At 33.3% G+C, this 21,083-nt stretch overlaps 1 pseudogene; it reads right to left on the minus strand.

Annotated features, from left to right (window-relative positions):
- Positions 1 to 19,652: 19,652 nt before the first annotated feature.
- Positions 19,653 to 20,880, minus strand: LOC141499922 (UV excision repair protein RAD23 homolog B pseudogene; annotated as a pseudogene).
- Between the last annotated feature and the right edge of the window lie 203 nt (positions 20,881 to 21,083).

The raw sequence follows: 21,083 nt of genomic DNA on the forward strand, positions 1-21,083 counted from the left end.
TTTCTATATATGTCTAGCAAGATAAAGCAGGAAGAGCTAGAAAGAGAAATCCCATTCAAAGTAACCTCAGACAATATCAAATAGTTTGGAATCTATTTGCCAAGACAGACTCAGAATCTTTTTGAAAGCAATTATAAAACACTACTCACACAAATTAAATCAGATTGAAATAACTGGGCAAATATCAACTGTTCATGAAAAGGTAGAGCTAATACAACAAAAATGACAATTCTACCAATCTTAAACTATCTGTTTAGTGCCCTACTGATCAAAATTCCAAAAAATTATTTTAATGAATTAGAAAAAATTGTAAGTAAATTCATATGGAGAAATAAAAAGTCAAGAATTGCCAGGAGCTTAATGAAAAAAAGTGCAAAAGAAGGTGGCTTAGCCCTATCTGATCTAAAATTATATTATAAAGCATCAGTCATCAAAACTGTTTGGTATTGGCTAAGAAATAGAGTGGTGGACCAGTGGAACAGATTAGGTATAAAAGCAGGAGATGATTACAGTAATCTGCTGTTTGATAAATCCAGAGTCCAGCCATTGGGATAAAAACTCACTCTTTGATTAAAACTGCTGGGATAATAGGAAGTTAGTATGGAAGAAACTTAGATTAGACCAACACCTCACAGCCTTTACCAAGATATGATTCAAATGGTTATATGACTTAGACATAAAAAATAATACTATAAGCAAATTAGAAGATCAAGGATTAGTTTACCTGTCAGATTTATGGAAAGGAGAGAAGTATATGACTAAGGAAGAGTTGGAGAACATTACCAGAAACCAATTAGATGATTTTAATTAAATTAAATTAAAAAGCTTTCACACAGATAAAACCAATGTAACCAAGATCAAAAGAAATGTAGTAAATTGGGAAACAATCTTTACAACTAATGATTCTGACAAAGGACTCATTTCTAAAATATACAGAGAACTGAGTCTTATTTTTTTAAAACAAAAAGCCATTCCCCAATTGACAAATGGTCAAAGGATATGCAAAGGCAATTTACAGATGAGGAGATCAAAGCAAAACATAGCCATATGAAAAAATGCTCTAAATTGTTAATTATTGGAGAAATGCAAATTAAAACTTCTCCTCACAACTCTCAGACTAGACAATATGACCAGGAAAGATAGTGATCTTTGTTGGAAGGTTTGTGGGAAATCTGGGACACTATTACACTGTTGGTGCAGCTGTGAACTCATCCAACCCTTCTGGAGAGTTATTTGGAACTATGCCCAAAAGGCAACAGAAATGTCCATACCTTTTGACCCAGCAATACCACTACAGGGTCTATACCCTGAAGAGATGATGAAAAAGGGTAAAAACATTACTTTTACAAAAATATTTATAGCAGCCTTGTTTGTGGTGGCAAAGAATTGGAAATCAAGTAAATGTCTTTTAATTGGGGAATGGCTTAGCAAACTTTGGTATATGTATGTCATGGAACACTTTTGATCTATTAGAAACCAGGAGGGATGGGATTTCAGGGAAGCCTGGAGGGATTTGCATGAACTGATGCTGAGTGAGATGAGCAGAAGCAGAAAAACACTGTACACACTAACAGTAACATGGTAGTAATGTTCATACTTGAAGGACTCACTCATTCCATCAGTGCAACAATCAGGAACAATTGTGGGCTGTCTACAAAGGAGAGTGCCATCTGTGTCCAGATAAGGAGCTGTGGAGTTTGAACAAAGTTCAAGGACTATTCCCTTTCATTTAGAAAAAACAGATCTGATCTTGTCATCTCTTAGACTTTTCTTCTCCTCTTTAAGGATACGATTTCTCTCTCATCACTCCAAATTTGGATCAAGGTACAACATGGAAACAAAGTAAAGACTGACAGAGTACTTTCTGTGGGGTGGGGTGGGGGGAGGGAAGCAAGATGGGGGAGAAATTGTAAAACTCAAATAATATCTTTAATAAAAATTAATTTAAAAAAAGAAGTTATGGGGGAGGCTAGTTGGTGCAGTGGATACAGTCTCAGAGATTTAATTACCTAGCTGTGTGGCTTTGGTCAAGACACTTAACCACATTGCCTTGAAAAATCTAAAAAAAAAAAAAGTTATGATCACTTCTGGCCAAGATGACAGAGAGAAGGCAGCTACTGTGTTAAGTGCTGCTGGTATCCACTCAAAAATAACATGAAAGAAACATCTTAACAAAAACTGGTCTAATAAAACCCAGAAAATGAAGCTAGGAGAAGAACACCTACCAACAAGGTCTGTCTCAGGGGATTGTGGGTGCAACGGAAGCTGAGACCAGAGGGGAGGTGCAGGGATGGTGGCTGGGGGAAGTCAGGGGTGGAAATCCTTTTCTGAGATAAATGAGATGCAAAAATAGATAGCATTAAAAGAGATAAAGGAGGAAACTATATCTTCCTAAAAGGTACCATAGAGAACAAAGTAATTCTGATACTGAATATATATGTACCTAATGGCATAGCATCCAAATTCTTAGAGGAGAAGCTGGAAGAAATACAGGAAGACGTAGACAGCAAATCTCTACTAGTGGGAGACCTCAACCTCCTGCTCTCAGATTTAGATAAATCTATTCATAAAATAAACAAGAAGGAAGTTAAGGAGTTTAATAGATTGTTAAAAAAAAAAAAACTTTGATATGATAGACCTATAGAGGAAATTGAATGGATATAGAAAGTAATATTCTTTTTTTCTGTAGTATGTAGCACTTAAACAAAAATTGACCATATACTAGGCATAAAAATCTAATTATTAATTTCAGAACAGCAGAAATAGTGAATATATCTTTCTCAGATCATAATGTCATAAAAATCATATGTAATAGTGGGCCAAGGAGATATAGACCCAAACCTAATTGGAAACTAAATAACCACATTTTAAAGAATGAGTGGATAAAAATACAAATTATATTAAGTATTACTTGTTTCATCCTAGATAATGACAATAATAAAACTACATACCAAAGTAGTCTGGGGATATATTATATCTGTAAATGTTTACATAAATAAATTTGAGAAAGAGGAAATCCATGAACTAAATAAGCAAATAAAAATTAGAGAAAAAACAAATTAAAAAATCCCTAATTAAATAACAAATTAGGAATTATAAAAATTAAAGGAGAAATTAAGAAAATCTAGAGCAGAAAGAAAGTATTGAACTAATAAATAAAACCAAGAGTTGGTTTTAAGGGGAAAAAAACAATAAAATTGTTAAACTTCTGGTCAATTTGATTAAAAATAAGAAAGAAGAAATCCAAATTGCTGGTATTATAAATGAAAACAGTGAAGTAACTACCAATGTGAAGGAAATTAAGGTAATAATTCAGAATTATTTTGCCCAACTCTTTGCCAATAAATTTGACAATCTAAGTGAAATGGATCAGTATTTACAAAAACACAAGTTGCCCAGATTAAATGAAGATGAAATTGAAAACCTAAATAACCCTGTCTCATAAAAAAGAAATTCAACAAGCCATTTTTTGTACTCCTTAAGGAAAAATAATTTCCATGGACAGATGGATTCACAATGAACAATTGGTTCCAATTCTATATAAACTCTTTGGAAAAATAGGTCAAGATGGAACTCTGCCTATCTCTTTCTATGATACCAATATGGTGCTGATACCTAAACCAAGAAGAGTTAAAACAGAAACAGAAAATTATAGACCTATCTCCCTGATGAATATAGATGCAAAAATCTTAAATAAAATATTAGCAAAATGATTACAAGTTATCACCAAAATAATACATTATGACCAAATAGGATTTATGCCAGTAATGTAAGGTTGGTTAAATATTAGGAAAACAGTTAGGATAATTAATTATATCAATTACAAACCTATCAAAAATTTTCTGATTATATCAATTGATGCTGAAAAAGCTTTTGACAAAATACAGCACCCATTACTACTAAAAACACTAGAGAGTGTGAGAATAAATGGATTGTTCTTTAGAATAATAAGCAGTATATATCTGAAACCATCACCAAGCATTATATGCAACAGGGATAGGCTAGAGACATTCCCAATAAGATCAGGGATGAAACAACGATGTCCATTATCACAACTACTATTCAATATCATATTAGAAATGTTAAATTCAGCAATTAGAGAAGAAAACAAAATTGAAGAAATTAGAATTTGGAATGAAGGAACAAAACTCTCACTCTTTGCAGGTGACATGATGGTATACCTAGAGAATCTCCCAAATAGTCATCTAAAAAACTACTAGAAATAATTAGCAACTTTAGCAAAATCAAAGGATATAATTTGAACCCTCATATATCCTAAACTTTTCTATATATGACTAGCAAGATGCAACAGAAAGCTTGAAAAAGAAATCCCATTCAAAGTAACCTCAGATAATATAAAATACCTGGGAGTCTATATGTCAAGGCAGACTCAAAAACTTTATGAAAACAATTACAAAACACTTCTCACACAAATAAAATCAGATTTAAATAATTGAGCAAACATCAACTGCTCATGGATAGATCAAACTAATATAACAAAAAATGACAATTCTACCAAAAATAAACTAACTATTTAGTAACCTAACAATCAAAGTTCCAAAAAATTATTTTAATTAGTTAGAAAAAGTTGTAAGTAAATGAAAAAATAAAAAGTCAAGAATTTCCAGGGATTCAATGAAAAAAATACAAAACATGCATCAGTCATCAAAACTGTTTGGTGTTGACTAAGAAATAGAGTGGTGGATCAGTGGAATAGACTAGGTGCAATAGCAAGAAATGATTATAGTAATTGACTGTTTGATATACCCAAAGAATCCAGCTACTGGATAAAAACACTCTTTAATAAAATCTGTTGGTAAAATTGGAAGTTAATATGGAAGAAACTTAGATTAAATACTCCTCACACCCTATAACAAGATAAAAAATTTGTAACTACTCACAAAGGGCAACAAAAATGAGCATACCCTTTGATCTAGCAATACCACTACTGGGTCTATACCCTGAAAAGATTATGAAAAAAGGTTAAAAACATCACTTGTACAAAAATATTCATAGCAGCCCTGTTTGTGGTGGCAAAGAATTGGAAATCAAGTGAATGTCCTTCAACTTTAGAATGACTTAAGCAATTGTGGTATATGTATCTCATGGAACACTATTGTTCTCTTAGAAATCATGAGGAATGGGAATTCAGGGAAGTCTGGAGGGATTTGCATGAACTGATGCTGAGCAAGATGAGCAGAACCAGAAAAAACATTGTATACCCTAACAGCAATATGAGTGTGATGATCAACCTTGACGGACCTCCTCACCTCATCAGTGAAACAATCAAGGGCAATTCTTGGCTATTTGTGATGGAGAATACCCTCTGTTTCCAGAGAAAGAATTGTGGAGTTTGAACAAAGACCAAACAGTATTACCTTTAATTTTTTAAAAAAACTCCAAGATCTTATTATGCAATTTTGCTATGTCTTATACTTCATTGTTTTTTCTTGAAGGATATGATTTCTCTCTCATCCCATTCAACTTAGATCAATGTATACCATGGAAGCAATGTAAAGATTAACAGACTGCCTTCTATGGAGGGTGCAGGGAGGGACACAATACTAGGGGAAAAATTGTAAAACTCAAAATAAATAAAATCTTTCTTAAAAAAAGAAGTATAATCATAAGAGAAAAATCACAAGCCAGGTTGGGGAGGTAAGATGGAAGAGTGATTGTATAAAGACTAATTGAAAGAAAAACTAAAGAGAATTTATTTTAATCTGTGAATAGTACATACTACCTGGAGAGAAAGAGTAAATAGATGAAAATTTTGCAAAAAAGATCATAACTTAATATGAGAATCTAGGGATGTAATAGAAGGAAGAGTTCAATAGTACACCTAGCAGTTTTATTTTCCTCAGTGACAAAAGCAGAGACAATAATTTCTTTTTGCATATATTAGAGTAGTAATTGAATTCTGCAAAAAAATGGAAGAATGGAAAAAGAGAAATTCAACACAGGTTATAAGTCACCTTGGAGTTTTTCTTTTTTTACTCCAAAACAAAAACTCATTTTAAAAAAGAAATTACTTATTTATTTACTTTCACCCATATGTCTGTGCTTATTTCCAAGTTACAATACTTCCCTCCACCATCTCTTCCCATCCCCCCTTCCTTCAGCAGGGAATTGTCAGATTAGAATTTTACATACATATTTTGATGAACATTCTTACAGATTTGTTATTTTTGGCATGATAAATTAAGATTAAAGGAAATAAATAACTGACATAGTTTTTATAAAGTGTTCATCAGATTTGGAAGGGTTTTTTTCTGTTTTGTTTTGTTTTTCTTCTTCTGGATGGTTATAATAGAGCCCATAACCATTCAAATATAGTTGTCCTAGCTCTCTGGCCTACCAAGAGGAGCAGCTTCTATCACGATAGTTCATCTTATATGTTATTTTTGAATCATCCTGAAGTTGATAAATAGTCACAAGGGTGGGAAATAAGGGAATTCTTAGGACTTGAAGAGTAAACCTCAATTCCTTGATTTTGTGATCAAAAAGAATATTTGTCCTAATCTGACATGAACCTTAGATTTGGAGTAAACATTATTTAAATAAATAAAAATGAATAAATAAAGTTTTAATGATTTCAGGAAAAAAGATAGTTAATTAATTAAAATGCTCCAGGAGAAGATAAATTTGGAAGAATAGGAGACATAAAAGAATGTCATCCTTAATGCACAAGATAAAATAGTTATAATGAGAAAGAAAAAATTAAATTGGACTAAAGGTATCTGTGCAAAATACAGATGTGCAATCTGTGCAAAATACACACCCATCCTTGCCATTGTTTTGTTTTATTTTTTTAAATGTGCATTAACTTGAGTTAAAGGATTAGGTAGAAGAATGTGTCATTAGTCATTGAAATACATATTGTTTCAGGAATAATAATTCTCAAATTGAACTTTGGCAATGGAAGTTAAAAAGAACAGAAAGGGTAAATAGGCTGTAAAAGTCTGAATCCATAAAGATCAGTTGGAAAAACTACAAATATTTATACTGGAGAACAGAAGACTTGGGAGACTAATCATTTCCAAGTCCTTGATAGGTTGTCAGGTGGATTAAATTTGCTTAAATGAGTCCCCAGGCAAGGAAGAGTGGTCAATGTAAGTTTGATATCAAGAAAAACTTCTAGTAAGTAGAACTATCCAGAAGTGCAATGGGTCAGTTCTGGAGGTAGTGGAACCCCTCCTTGGAGGGCTTCAAATTGATGCCACAAAAGCACTTGTCAGGTTAATTATTATGGAGTTTTCTTTCATAAAATTATTGAAATAGAAGGTTGTTAGTATCTATTTTCCTGTAACATAGCCTAGAAATCCTGTAACATAATCTAGAAAACTTAGATCATTTTTTCTTCCATTGGAAACATTATTGTTCCTATCCCTTTCTCTGATCATCCAGTGGATAGCACTTTCTGGCTGTGTAGAAAGTTCATATTTCTAGGTAAGCTAATTCCAACTTACAAATGAGCTTACCTTCCTCATTTGCCCCAGGAGCACGCTTTTTTTAACTTTCTTTTCAGTTACTTCAATAGGGTATTGATTAATTAGTCATAGAAAGAGACCATATGAACTTTGGTATTACCAAGAATTCTGTGATTCTGTTTTAACTCTGTGTGTGTTTTGTGTGTTTAAGTATTAGCATTCTCTACTCCTTTTTTGTGATGCAAAGAATGGGATGTTTTCTTTTTTGCTCATTTTCTTTTTGTTTTATAAAAAGACTAGGAGGAGGGGGAAGCTTAGAAAAGTTAAGAAGGCATAGAAGCATCAGTTGTTTCCCAAGGAGGAAATAGCCAAACCTTTTACTTGAAACAGAAGATGGAGGAGGTACATAATACAGTAGAGTAGTTCAAAGGAGTCATCTAGTAGAGCAACATCTATAGTAACTCTGCAGACTAGTATCTGATGGCATGACATCCTGAAGTCAGTATGATGAGCAACTTGCAATGGATACTCCTAGATGAAGGTTGAATAGACACTGGGATATCTTTGGCCATGCATCATCAGAACTGTAATTTTCCCCTCTACCCATGTGTCTAGGTCACACATGTTATTTTCAACTCTCTGCCCTTGCATTGTGGACATGTGTGCCCTTTTTTATACTAGACAGATGAGCATGTTTTCTGTGTGTCCCTCTGATTACTTAATATATGTATTATTCATTCCCATTGATACTTTGCATCTTTTTGAGAGATAAAGCCTGTATAATCTGAGAAATTTATTACTGCAATTCTTACTATTCTCTGTTCTTAGATGTGGATGTTTAAGATCAATCATGTCTTCTGTATGTCTACATTATACAAATATATATATATATATATATATATATATATATATATATATATATATAAAATCATGTCTTCTGTATGTCCGTATAATAAAAAATATATAAAAATAATGAAAATAAATACCTCAGTGTGGTCTCAGAAGCTATCTTTAAATTACAGAATATCTTAAAATTAGAACATACATCTTCTGAAAGACACTTCCTGAGAACTTGGGGTGGGCAAATACCCACAGAAGCTATATATGTTAGAGAAATTCTTTGTGTAAAGATGCCTGTTTTCTTTTTTGCCATTAGTTCTATTGATTGACTCTGTCTAAAATACTGCTAACCTCATTATTAAATAAATGTTTGATCTTACTTAATGAATTCTCAGCTTTCTCAGCTTCTACTATACACTAAGAATTATTTTTATTATTTTTACTAAAATCTATTCAGTCCTGAACTTCAAAATTCAAACTTCAACCCTGGATCACTCTTAAAATGCAATTGCCTGATAGGCAGTCATGTTAGGAAGGTGAGAAACAAAAAAAAATAGTAAAAAATCTACAAACTCATTTGTAACTGATGGCAGGAGTTAAACTCAGCCGTCAGAAACAGAGAGAATATATTGAATCCATGTGTTAGTGAGACCCCAGAGAATTAGGTACATAGAAGAGTTCAATAATCTTGGTTATGAGAGATGAAAAACAAAGCTTTGTTCCTTAAGTACATTTGAATAGAGAAAATAACCTTAACACCTAAAATGAAAAGGATTATACACATTGCTTTATATATTTCCCTTATGACAAACAGTTGAATTCAATTTTCAAGGACACTATATTAAATTAGATCAAAACTGTAAGTCCCAAGTACAATTATTTATCTAATTGCCAATTTTACACCCGTGGTGGGTTAATTTGGGCTGAAGAGAAGATAATTGTACCTTTAATTTTCTCATTTTTGCAGTACTAAATACAAACCTACAGAGGATGATCTATGCTCCTCAGGAAGAAAATGCTATATAAGGGGTGAAACTTTCTTTACCATTTGCTTTTAGGCAACCTACTTTAAAATGCAAAATGTCAATCTTTCCATTATTACAGCTGTTCAGGTTTCTAATTCTGGGAGGCAAACAATTTTGCAGATGAGTACTACAAGAAAAACCAGCATCAATGAAGAAAAAGCACAGTAATATATCTCATTTCATGCACCTTTCCCAAATCTACTTTCCAGTGTCTCTAAGATAATAACCCCAATACACACACACACACACACACACACACACACACACATACACACACACACAAGTGAAAGTATTAAGCCTATTATTTGCCTATGATTACTTTTACCCCAAGTGTTCACCTTTCCCTAGATGTTTTTCTAATAACTTTGAATATAACTGGATTATTGGAGTTTTGAGATAACTGAGATAACTATCTCCCATTTCTTCAGAGCCCCCCAAGTGCTAACATTTCTTTGTTGGGATTGGCATGTACATCAACTGGAGGTCAGGCTTGGTGTATGATATATCTTAGATTTAAATCACTCCCATGCCTTTACAAATCCACTTTCTTCCTTTCTTTGAATGTTTCATTCCTCAGGACTTAAATAAAGATCAATTGCTTATATACTTCTGGTGATTCACACTCCTTAATATTGCAATGAAATCTAATCAGAACAACACTACAAACACACACACAGACATACACAGACACACAGACATACACACACACAGACACATAGTGAGGATAACTAATGAGCCTTCAGCTTACACACAGTGGTATCACTATAGATCTCTCTGCCTCAAGCCATTTTCTATGACATTCTCTACATTGATATAGTCTAAATTATTGTAGCATGACAATAAATTAATATATTTTATTAGTTAATTATAAATAATAATTAAGTATTATAATAAATCATAGTATATTTAAAATAATATGAGACATAATTAATAATAATTATAATAAATAATATTTCTATAATAACTATCATTTACATGTAGCTTTAAATTTTGCAAAGTATTTTCCAGCTATTATCCCATTTTTTTTTTATCACAATAAGCTTGGGAGTCAGGTACTATTATTATTCCATTTTGCACTTGAGGAAACAAGTTGGCAGAGTCTAAGTAACTTACACGGAGTACCAAAACTACTAAATGACTAAATCTAGCTTTGAAATCAGGTCTTTCAGACTCCAGGTCTAGTGTTCTAGCCACTGTACTACTTAACTTCCTGAAATAATAATGGATATTAGATTTAAAAAGAACTAGTTCAAATCTTGTCTCTGATACATAATGGTTATGTAAATGGATATGACACTTAACCTTTCTGTGCTCCTAGGCAACTCTTTACAACAGTGAATCCCTGAGCAGATTCTGATCTGCACTAAAAAAGAAATTTTCTCACTGGAAATTCCATATAACAATGCCTTAATATAACAAGTGGGGAAAATCTGCATTTTAAGGCTTTCAAAGCACTTTTCACATGTATTATTATTTATGATGTTCCCAACCATTCTGTATGATAGATGTTATTTTCATTCCCCTTTTTCAGATGAAGAAACTGAAAAACAAAGGTTAGTAATTCTCTCATGTTCACATGGATTCTTGACATTTGAATCATTATTTGAATCCAAGCCTTCCTGACTCTGAGCCCAGCACACACACTACTCCATGATTCCTTTGCAATATGTTGACCTCATGTTATTTCAATGATGTCATATTGTCTGAATGTGAGAATAAAGAAAATTGCCATGCCACCACCCCAGTACCCAAAATATATAACATTCCACTTAGGTAATTTATTAATAAGGAAAAATACTGACTCAGACAGAATATGAATCCATGCCAAGGAAAAATTCCTTTAGATTTAAAAAAAAAAACAAGAAGTCAGTCAGTCTACTTCTTGGGCATGATGTAAGTTAAAGAATCAATAACTCCTTTGTTAACCTGATCAAACCCAGGATTCTAGTAAAGCAGATACTTTTCATGGATTGATTATTAATTTAAGCTCTCACATACCCCTGCTACAATCTCATGGAGGTTTTCAATACATGGTTCATCTTGTACTCCAGAGTAATTATCTCATTTAGAATCTTACAGAAAATTGCAGCCACTTTTGTCTGTAGAACCATAGACATTTTCTGATCCCCTGCCTGTCAAAAGCTGAAATGGAAGTGCCACCCAAAGCCCTTTGCCAGTCAAATTTCTTAGAGCTGACTTCTCCAATACTGTCAGGAACAATGACTAACATCCATGCCTACACTTCTATTTTTAGTGAAATTAATTTTTCAAATGTTTCTACCTCTGTAGATGACATTAAACAATAATGAATTGAATTATGCCTGACAGCTGTTTTCCATTTGTGTTACTTTTCACACATACACACATACACACACACACACAAATTAATTTATATTGCTTTGGTAATATGAACTCTATTTGACAGCTAGCTAGTTGATTTTCCATCACTGAGAAGTCTGGAGAAAAATATTTTTATGAAGGATTAAATTTAAAAAGCAAACAAATATCAGCCACATTAAAAAATAACCTGTGATATATTTCCAATTTTCTTTCACCTGCCATATGTAGATTTGCAAGCAAACATTTAAACTTAATCTTTCATTGACTGATTGTTCAATTACTAAAATAACTGGGCTATATAATAGTCTGGTTTTGGAAGAGAACCCAGTTTTAAGTTAGCTCTGAATAGTCACTGAGTGATCAAATTTTCAGTGGTATGAAAGATACAGTTGACTATAATAGTTTTTTTTTAATTGAGTCTCCTTTTGATCATTTTGAACTGACAAACATAGCTACTCTCAGGTATCTGACTTCTGATTGTTTCATGTAGTTAAGAATAATCTGCTAATATCTTCTTATATTGGATAAACTGGCAATTATCAAAATGAGCAAAAAAACAAAGATTGCAAACAATACAAAGCTACTATTCAGATGGAAATTATAATAATGCCATCACAGAAGAAGAAAGCAAGGAGGAATTGTCTATGTTAAGTCTCAAAGGAGTTTATGAATTGACCTCAAATCCAAAACTTCATGGAAGAGTTCAAAATTTATTTTAAAAACCAAAGAAGAGAGGAAGAAAAAAATGAAAAAAGAAATGAGAATCATGCTGGGGGGATTATGAAAAACTGAATTGACTGAAGAAATCAAATCCTTTAAAAGTAAAAATGACCAAGAAAAAAAGAACATAACTCATCAAGATATAAAATCAACTAATTGGAAAAGGAATGCAACTCATAAAAAAAAAGCAAAATTAGCCATGGGAAAAGGAAAACAACTCATCTCAAGGTAAAATTAGCCAAATGGAAAAGAATCACAAAAGATTACTGAAGAAAATAAGACCTTAAAATTTAGAATAGGACAAATTGAAACTAATGACTCTATGAGACACCAAGATTATATCAAAAAGCTGAAAAATTAGAAGAAAATGAAGTACTCTTTAGGAAAATCAAACAATCTAGAAAGTAGATTTATGAGAGATAAGTTATGAGCTATTGTTCTACCTGAAAAATCCTCAATCAAAGCAAGAGCCTGGAAAATATCTTTCAGGAAAATTATCATGTAAAGCTGATCTAATATTGTAGAACAAGAAGACATAATAATCATTAAAAAATTCACAGAACCTATCCAGAAAGAGAACCCCCCCCAAAAAAAAAATCTCCCAAGAATACTGTAGTCAAATTCTAGAATTATCAACAAAAGGAGAAAATACTGCTAGTAGACAAAAGAGAATTAATTTAAATATTAGGAAAGCACAATCAGAATCAAATAGGATTTATCAGTCTCAACAATAAAGAACTGGAGGATCTGGAATATGATATTCTCAAGGACAAAGGGATTACAACCAAGAATTAACTACCCCAAAATTCAGGATTTTTTTCCAGGGGAGAAGATGGACTTTTCAGTGAAATAGAGAACTTCCAAAATTTTGTGATAAAAGACAAGAACTGACAGAAAATTGGATTTTCAATTATATGAATCAAGAGATATTTTAAAGGGGTAGCTAGTGGCATAGTGGATAGAGTACCAGCTCTGGAGTCAGGAATACCTGAGTTCAAATCCATCCTCAGACACTTAATAATAATTACTTTGCTGTGTGGCCATGGGAAAGCCAATTAACCCCATTGCCTTGCAAAAAAAAAAAAACCCAAACCCCCTAAAAATAGAAAATATATATTAAAAATGTAAATAAATGGTAAAATAATGCTAATCAAGAATATTAAATTGTATCCTTGAAAGGGAAGATAATACTTGCAATTCTTGAGAACTGTATTTCTCTTGAGATAATAAATATACTTTGATAGAAGGTATGAGTATAGAATAACCACAAGAGGGTTGAGGCTTTAGACAATACTTGGCTAATGAGGGTTGAAAATAGTTGCAGGGATTGAAATTAAAGGATATGCTTATAGCTAAATCATGAAGCAATACTGACCATAGCTGTTGTATTTTCTTTCGGGACAGAGGGAAGGAAAGTATCTAGAGAGTCTGTACATAATTTAATCATAAACTGATCTTACTTTACTAGATACTTTAGTTAAAGAGAGTTGTAGTACAGTGGAGACAAAGGGAGAAGGAGTGTTCTTAGAAAGACTGGACATAAATATATCAGGAAGTGATCTTGCTTTAATTCACACTTTAGTTAAACAGACTTATAGTGCTATAGGGACAGTGGGGAAGAGTTTATCCATCATGCTTTGCAGGATGGTTTAGCTTATGAGGATTGTGTGATCATCAAAAGTACTTGATAAAAGCATGGCGTATAAATTTTTAAATATATTTGTTTGTTTCCCAATTATATACAAGAGTAGTTTCTACCAATCTTTTGTTACAAAGTTTTGAATTTTACAATTTTCCATCCTCTCTCCTTTCTCTCCCCCTTCCCTCCAACAGAAGGCAGTCTGATAATCTTTACAAAGATACAACACTGGCCCTGGAATAAGGAGTGCCCGAGTTCAAATCCGGCCTCAGACACTTAATAATTACATAGCTGTGTGACATTAGGCAAGCCACTTAACCCTATTGCCTTGCAAAACATTGAAAAAATTACTAATTCTCTATTTCTCTTCATGCAATATGATTCCATTTATATTTTTCTCTTTCCTTTCATCTCATCCTTCCTTACTGTTTTATTTCCTTTCTTTTTTTCCTTTTCTTTTCAACTTTAACTTTACTTTTACTTTTGTCTTCATTTTTATCAGTCCCCTTTTCTTCTTTCTTTCCCTTTCACCATGCCCTACTTCTCTAAAGTGTAGGGTAGATTTTAAAATTCAGTTGAGAAAATATCTCAGAGAATTTAAGATTTTTTGCAACAATATTCAGAAGTTCCTTTATTTTAGCTCTTCTTGGTTTAGATAATAACACTACATTGGTGTGCTATCTGGACCAAATCTATTGAGAATATGATTTACTCAGTATTCATACACTTCCTTCTTTTCCTTTATAATAGTTATTTGTGCCTCATTGGGTGTAATTCATTCTTTAATTCCTAGCCTTCTCCTAGTATAATCTTCTCTTCATGTCTTTATTCTTTTAACCCTGTCTTGTACTGTCCTGATAGAAACACCTTTCTCAAGGTTGATTGCTTGATTGATTAAGATGCAACTTTGCCTCAAAGTCACTAAGTGGACTACCCTTTTTCTGCCCCATTACAAATACTCTTATCCGGCAGCTAGGTGGCATACTTGAAAAAACACCAGCCCTGTAGTCAGGAGTACCTGGGTTCAAATCCGCTCTCATTCACTTAATAATTACCTAGCAGTGTGGCCTTGGGCAAGCCACTTAACCCCATTTGCCTTGCAAAAAGAACCTAAAAAAATACTCTTCTCAAGAGTGATAAATAAATCAAATTATAGTCAACATATATGATACCCTGAATTGATCCTGAGGGAGATGAGCAGAACCAGATTAACATTTTACACCCTAACACCAACATGGGGTGATGATCAACCTTGATGGACTTGCTCTCTCCATCAGTGCAATAATCAGGAACAATTTTAAGGGATCTGTGTACCAGCTAAACCCAGAGAAAGAATTGTGCAGTTTAATCAAAGATCAAAGATTATTATCTTCAAGTTTTTTTTTAAAGTTGTCTTATATATTACATAATTTTGCTATTTCTAACATTTCTAATATTTTGTTTCTTTCTTATGGATATGTTTCTTTCTCTCAATACATTTACCACAAAATAAACAAGAAGAAATTTGAGAAGGTGAAGAGATTTGTACAAAACTTGGATAAGATAGCCCTTTAAGGAAAATTGAATTGGCATAAAAAGGATATACCTTTTTCTCTGCAATATGAGATATCTATACCAAAACCGGCCATGTACTAGGGAACAAAAACCTTGCAATCAAATGCTAGGGGCAGAAATAGTAAATGCAAGTATTTCAGACCATGAAATAAAATTGTATGCAATAAAAATTGTATGTAATAAAGGATCATGAAAAGAGAAACCAAAAATTGATTGTAAATTATATAACCTAATTTTAAAGAATGAGTGGACCAAACAACAAACCAAAAACAATAATCAATAATTTCATTCATGATAATGACAGTGAAGAGACATAACAAAATTTATGGGGTGTAGTCAAAACAATTTTCAAGAGAAAGAGTATATTTCTAAATATTTATATGCATAAAATAGAGGAAGAAGAGGTCAATGAATTAGAAATGCAATTAGAAATGCTACTAGCAGTATTTTCTCCTTTTGTTGATAATTCTAGAATTTGACTACAGTATTCTTGGGAGATTTTTTTTGGGGGGGTTCTCTTTCTGGATAGGTTCTGTGAATTTTTTAATGATTATTATGTCTTCTTGTTCTACAATATTAGATCAGCTTTACATGATAATTTTCCTGAAAGATATTTTCCAGGCTCTTGCTTTGATTGAGGATTTTTCGGGTAGAACAATAGCTCATAACTTATCTCTCATAAATCTACTTTCTAGATTGTTTGATTTTCCTAAAGAGTACTTCATTTTCTTCTAATTTTTCAGCTTTTTGATATAATCTTGGTGTCTCATAGAGTCATTAGTTTCAATTTGTCCTATTCTAAATTTTAAGGTCTTATTTTCTTCAGTAATCTTTTGTGATTCTTTTCCATTTGGCTAATTTTACCTTGAGATGAGTTGTTTTCCTTTTCCCATGGCTAATTTTGCTTTTGTTTTTAATGAGTTGCATTCCTTTTCCAATTAGTTGATTTTATATCTTGATGAGTTACGTTCTTTTTTTCTTGGTCATTTTTACTTTTAAAGGATTTGATTTCTTCAGTCAATTCAGTTTTTCATAATCCCCCCAGCATGATTCTCATTTCTTTTTTCATTTTTTTCTTCCTCTCTTCTTTGGTTTTTAAAATAATTTTTGAACTCTTCCATGAAGTTTTGGATTTGAGGTCAATTCATAAACTCCTTTGAGACTTAACATAGACAATTCCTCCTTGCTTTCTTCTTCTGTGATGGCATTATGATAATTTCCATCTGAATAGTAACTTTGTATTGTTTGCAATCTTTGTTTTTTGCTCATTTTGATAATTGCCAGTTTATCCAATATAAGAAGAGATTAGCAGATTATTCTTAACTACAAAATACTTTTAATGCAAATAAAGTCATATTATATTAGCTCAGCCTAACCATTCATTAGCAATTGAGCAATTGAATATTTTTGTAATTGTTTAGATCTGACTTTACTAATACTATGCCCATATGCAAAAGAAATAACAAAAAGTGGGAAAAAAACTCACATGTTCAAAAACATCTATACCAGCTCTTTTTATAGTGGCAAAGAGTTGATAATTGAGAGATACCTATGAAATTTTTTAACAAGTTATGATATATGAATGTTATAGAGTATTATTGTTGTAAAAATCATGAATGGTAAAACTTTAGAGAAGTCTGGTAGTAATTAAATAAACTGATGCTGAGCGAAGGGACAGAACAAGAAATAATCATCTTTGAAATCCTTAAAAGATTCAAAACATTTACGAGATCTTATGAAATTCCTACTTCAATGATCAAAAAAGATAATCATATGATTGAAATTTCATGGTGATAAAACTAATTTTGATAATGATTAATAAACTTCATTTTCCCTTTTGTTCCTTTTCTATTGTTCTGACATTCTTAATGATGTGTTTTTTCCTTTCACAAGCAATTTAAGTCCTCAATAATATTTTCTGATATGATAAGAACTGATGAGGAAATAAGAGAAGTCAACAAAAAAAAATGGGGAAAAAAAGAAAAAAATTCTCATAAAAATAACTTCAGGATTTCAGCTGAGTAGGGAAAATGTGCTAAAAAGAGAGTACTAATTAGATGTACTTTAAGGAAATTCAACACAATTATTTTGAAAACTCTCCAGTTAAATTTGTAAACAAACCCTGGTCAAGCTAATCAGCTAAAGAGTCCTTGAAAACTCAAAGTTAAAGGGTTAAAAAACACACTTCTGCTATTTAGATTTGCACAATATTACACCCATTTTAAAAGATAATAGTTCTCTCAGCAGACTATTCATTGTGAAGAGAATTATTATTATTTTTCAAGGATTAAATGAGTACAAGGGTTCTAAGAGATTTCTTTAACTAAAGAGACGTATGATATTCTTTTTTTCTCCTAGACAAAGCAAAATAATTATTGTTCTAAATTATTATAGGCTACCTCCAACATTTGGGACCAACATGATTGCAAATGTGCAGTATCCAAACTCTTCTTAACAACAAACCATAGAAAATATTGAATAATCTTGATTAATAACAAATTGATGGTTAAATTAATGACTGTTTACCTGTCACCTCCAACCCTAAATTTAAGATAAGTCTGCTCAATGCTATTTTTACCTTGGTATATATCAACAAGAATTTTGTCCACATAGAACTGAATATAGGAAAAGAAAGGGAACTGAGCAAATTCAAATATGATGGTTTTAGTAGTATGCCATTGTTATAAAAAATTAGCTGAGAGATGTTTTCTTTTTTAGTGAAAAAAGATCTAATAATCAAGAAATATTTTACTTTTTGAGAAAGATCCCAACATATGTGATAGCAAGATAACCTCTGAATCAAATAAATCCCAGTTCTTTCATATATTGGCAGAGTGACATCAGAGAAAGTTAGATACAAAAGTCCATTGAAAAGTATTCATTAAAAGAAGAATTGTCCAGATTATAAAATAGGTACAAAGCTCAAGGAAGAAAATAATTGCTTAAACATTAAAATTGGACAAGTTGAAAAGTCAATGACTCCAGGAGATATCAAGAAATAATTAAACAAAGGTAAAAGAATGAAAAATAGAATCATAGAATATAACTTTAGAAAAACCTAACCTTGAAAACAGATCAAGAAGAGATAATATAAGAAGTTTTAGTTACCTGAAAACCATGATTAAATGAAGAGCCTAGACAACATATTTCCAGAAATTATCATGGAAAACTGACCTAATATTCTACAACAGAGTTGTCCAATCTTATTTGAAAAGCTTTTTTGAAACTAAAAACAAAACATTTTGATTTCCCATTTTAGTGAGAGCACTGGGGTAGCTCAGCTTTGTTTACTAATGCATTTATGTATTTTTTTTGCTATTAAGATTTTTCTTTTAATATGCCATGAGTTACCTTGATTGTCTATTTTCCAAAGTTTTATATCTTACCAGCTTCCATTTCCCAACCCTCCAATAGGTTTTTTCCTTTTTTGTTCTAATGGCAGAAAAGTTGCTGGAGACAGTTCTATGCACTTTTGTTTTAAAAGAAAGCAATACAATGCCAGTGGCATGAATTGGCCATATAATCCCATATGAGAAGGGGTGGGGGGGAAGTGTACAAGCATGAGAAAACTAGTTTTGAAATATTTCCTTCAATTTATATTGGATCAGCAGCAAAAATAACCACCTGTAATTTGGCATTTATGTTTACAGTTGTTCCAGAAATCTTTTAAATTTCACAAAGCCATTATCCAGTGTTTCCATGACATAGAGATTATAGATTCCAGGTAGCAAAGGCTCTCTCCAAAAGAAACAAGAAGCAGGGCATTACACTAAATTTCTGGATCTAGTATACTAAAACGAGTGAAAACCTAGGAAAAGTTACCTACAGTTTTATAGAAGCAACTAAATACCTGCAAAAGCTGATTTTTGTTTGTATAGTATTTTACACTGTGTGGATTTTTTTGCACCTGCCAATTTAAAGCAGACATGCACTGTATTTATTCCTACCCTATTTCCTATATCCCCTCCCACTCCACCCCCAACCACCTACTACCTTATACCAAGTATTATGGATATGCGGTCAAATCATCCCAGACAATTCAGTGAACAAAGTTAGTGTAATGCATTGGTGTGAAGTATGAGATTAAAAAAAAAAAAGTTCCTTTCAATCTTCATCAAAGTTCTGCTGTAGAAGAAAACTGGCCACCAAATTTTCATTCTTCTCACAAGCAAAATAAGCCTGTATCACAAGTCCTTCAGGGAATCCTAATGCTTTTAACCATTCTATAGCTCCTTTTTCCTGAGGTCTTACTTGAATGCAGTTCATCTGACCACTTGCAGCTTCAGCTATTCCTCCACTGCCACCCCCACCTCGTCCTTGACCACCAGATTGTTGAACTGGTTCATTCAGCATTTGAATAAAATGCTCTTGATGTTGGCTGATTTGTTGCAGTAACCGTGGATTTTCTCGTCCTATTTCCTGTAACAAGCCTGGCAGAAGGGAAGGATTCTGTTGAATAATTTGTCTCATCTGCTGAAACTGAGGCTGATTCCGTAAAAATTCAAGTGGATGTCCTCCAGAAGTAGTAGTAGTAGTAGTAGTTGTTGTTGTTGCTGTTGTTGTGGCTGCAGCTGCTGCCACTGATGAAGACTGAGTAGCCCCTGTGCTGGCGGCTGGTGGGGGGGATCCAACACAGCCTGATTCTCTGTGTCTCCTGGCATACCCATTAAAAGATGTTCCACTGCTCTATCAGGGTTGTTGAAACGAGCTCTCAGAACAGCAATTACTTGCTCTCGCTCATAGCCCATTGACATTACCTCAGTTACGATATTTTCATAGGATTGGCCCGTTACAAGAGCACTTGTTGCATCTTCAGAAAGGTTTGCCCGTGAAGAGTCACCCAGGGTACTGTCAGATGATGTTGGGCTAATACCAATAGGAGCTTCTACTGGCTTCTCTGCTGGTTTCTCTTCCTTAGGAGCACTAGTAGGTATAGGTTCAGCTGCTCCAGCTGATATTGGAGTGACAGATGTAGGTATAGGGTTGGGAGCCAAGGCAGGGGAAGGAGTTGGGGTTTGAGCCATAGATGCTGCTGTAGATGAACTAACTGCATTAGGAGTTGCAGGATTTGATTATTTAGTCATAGCTGGTGATGGTGTTGAAGTAGCTGCTGCTTTGGGTTTTTGTCACCATTCTCATCAATTTTGTATTCTTTGAGAGCAGTATCATCGTTGAGGATTTTGCCTGCATAAATTAATTTTTGTCCTGCTACTGGAAAGGCATCCTTTCCCTTTTCAGATTCAATCTTCTCTTTCAGTGCCTTAACAGTCTCCTAAGGGTCGATGTCGATCTTGAAGGTCTGTTGCTGGAGGGTCTTCAGGGTGATCTGCATGGTGTCGCCGCCGCCCCTGGACGCCTTGGCCGCCGTGGGCTCCGTCGGACTCAAGGGCCCATTGGCAGGGAGGTCGAGGTGGCTGGTGGGGCTGGTCACATTCACCCTGCGGGGTGGCCTCTCCCCCGGCTCGGGCCACCGCCGCTCCCGCTGTCGCTTTCCCCAGGCGGGATCGGCAGTGATCGGCTGAGGCGCGGGGCGGG

Source organism: Macrotis lagotis, chromosome X (genome assembly GCF_037893015.1).
Source record: "Macrotis lagotis isolate mMagLag1 chromosome X, bilby.v1.9.chrom.fasta, whole genome shotgun sequence".
NCBI classification, from domain to species: domain Eukaryota; kingdom Metazoa; phylum Chordata; class Mammalia; order Peramelemorphia; family Peramelidae; genus Macrotis; species Macrotis lagotis.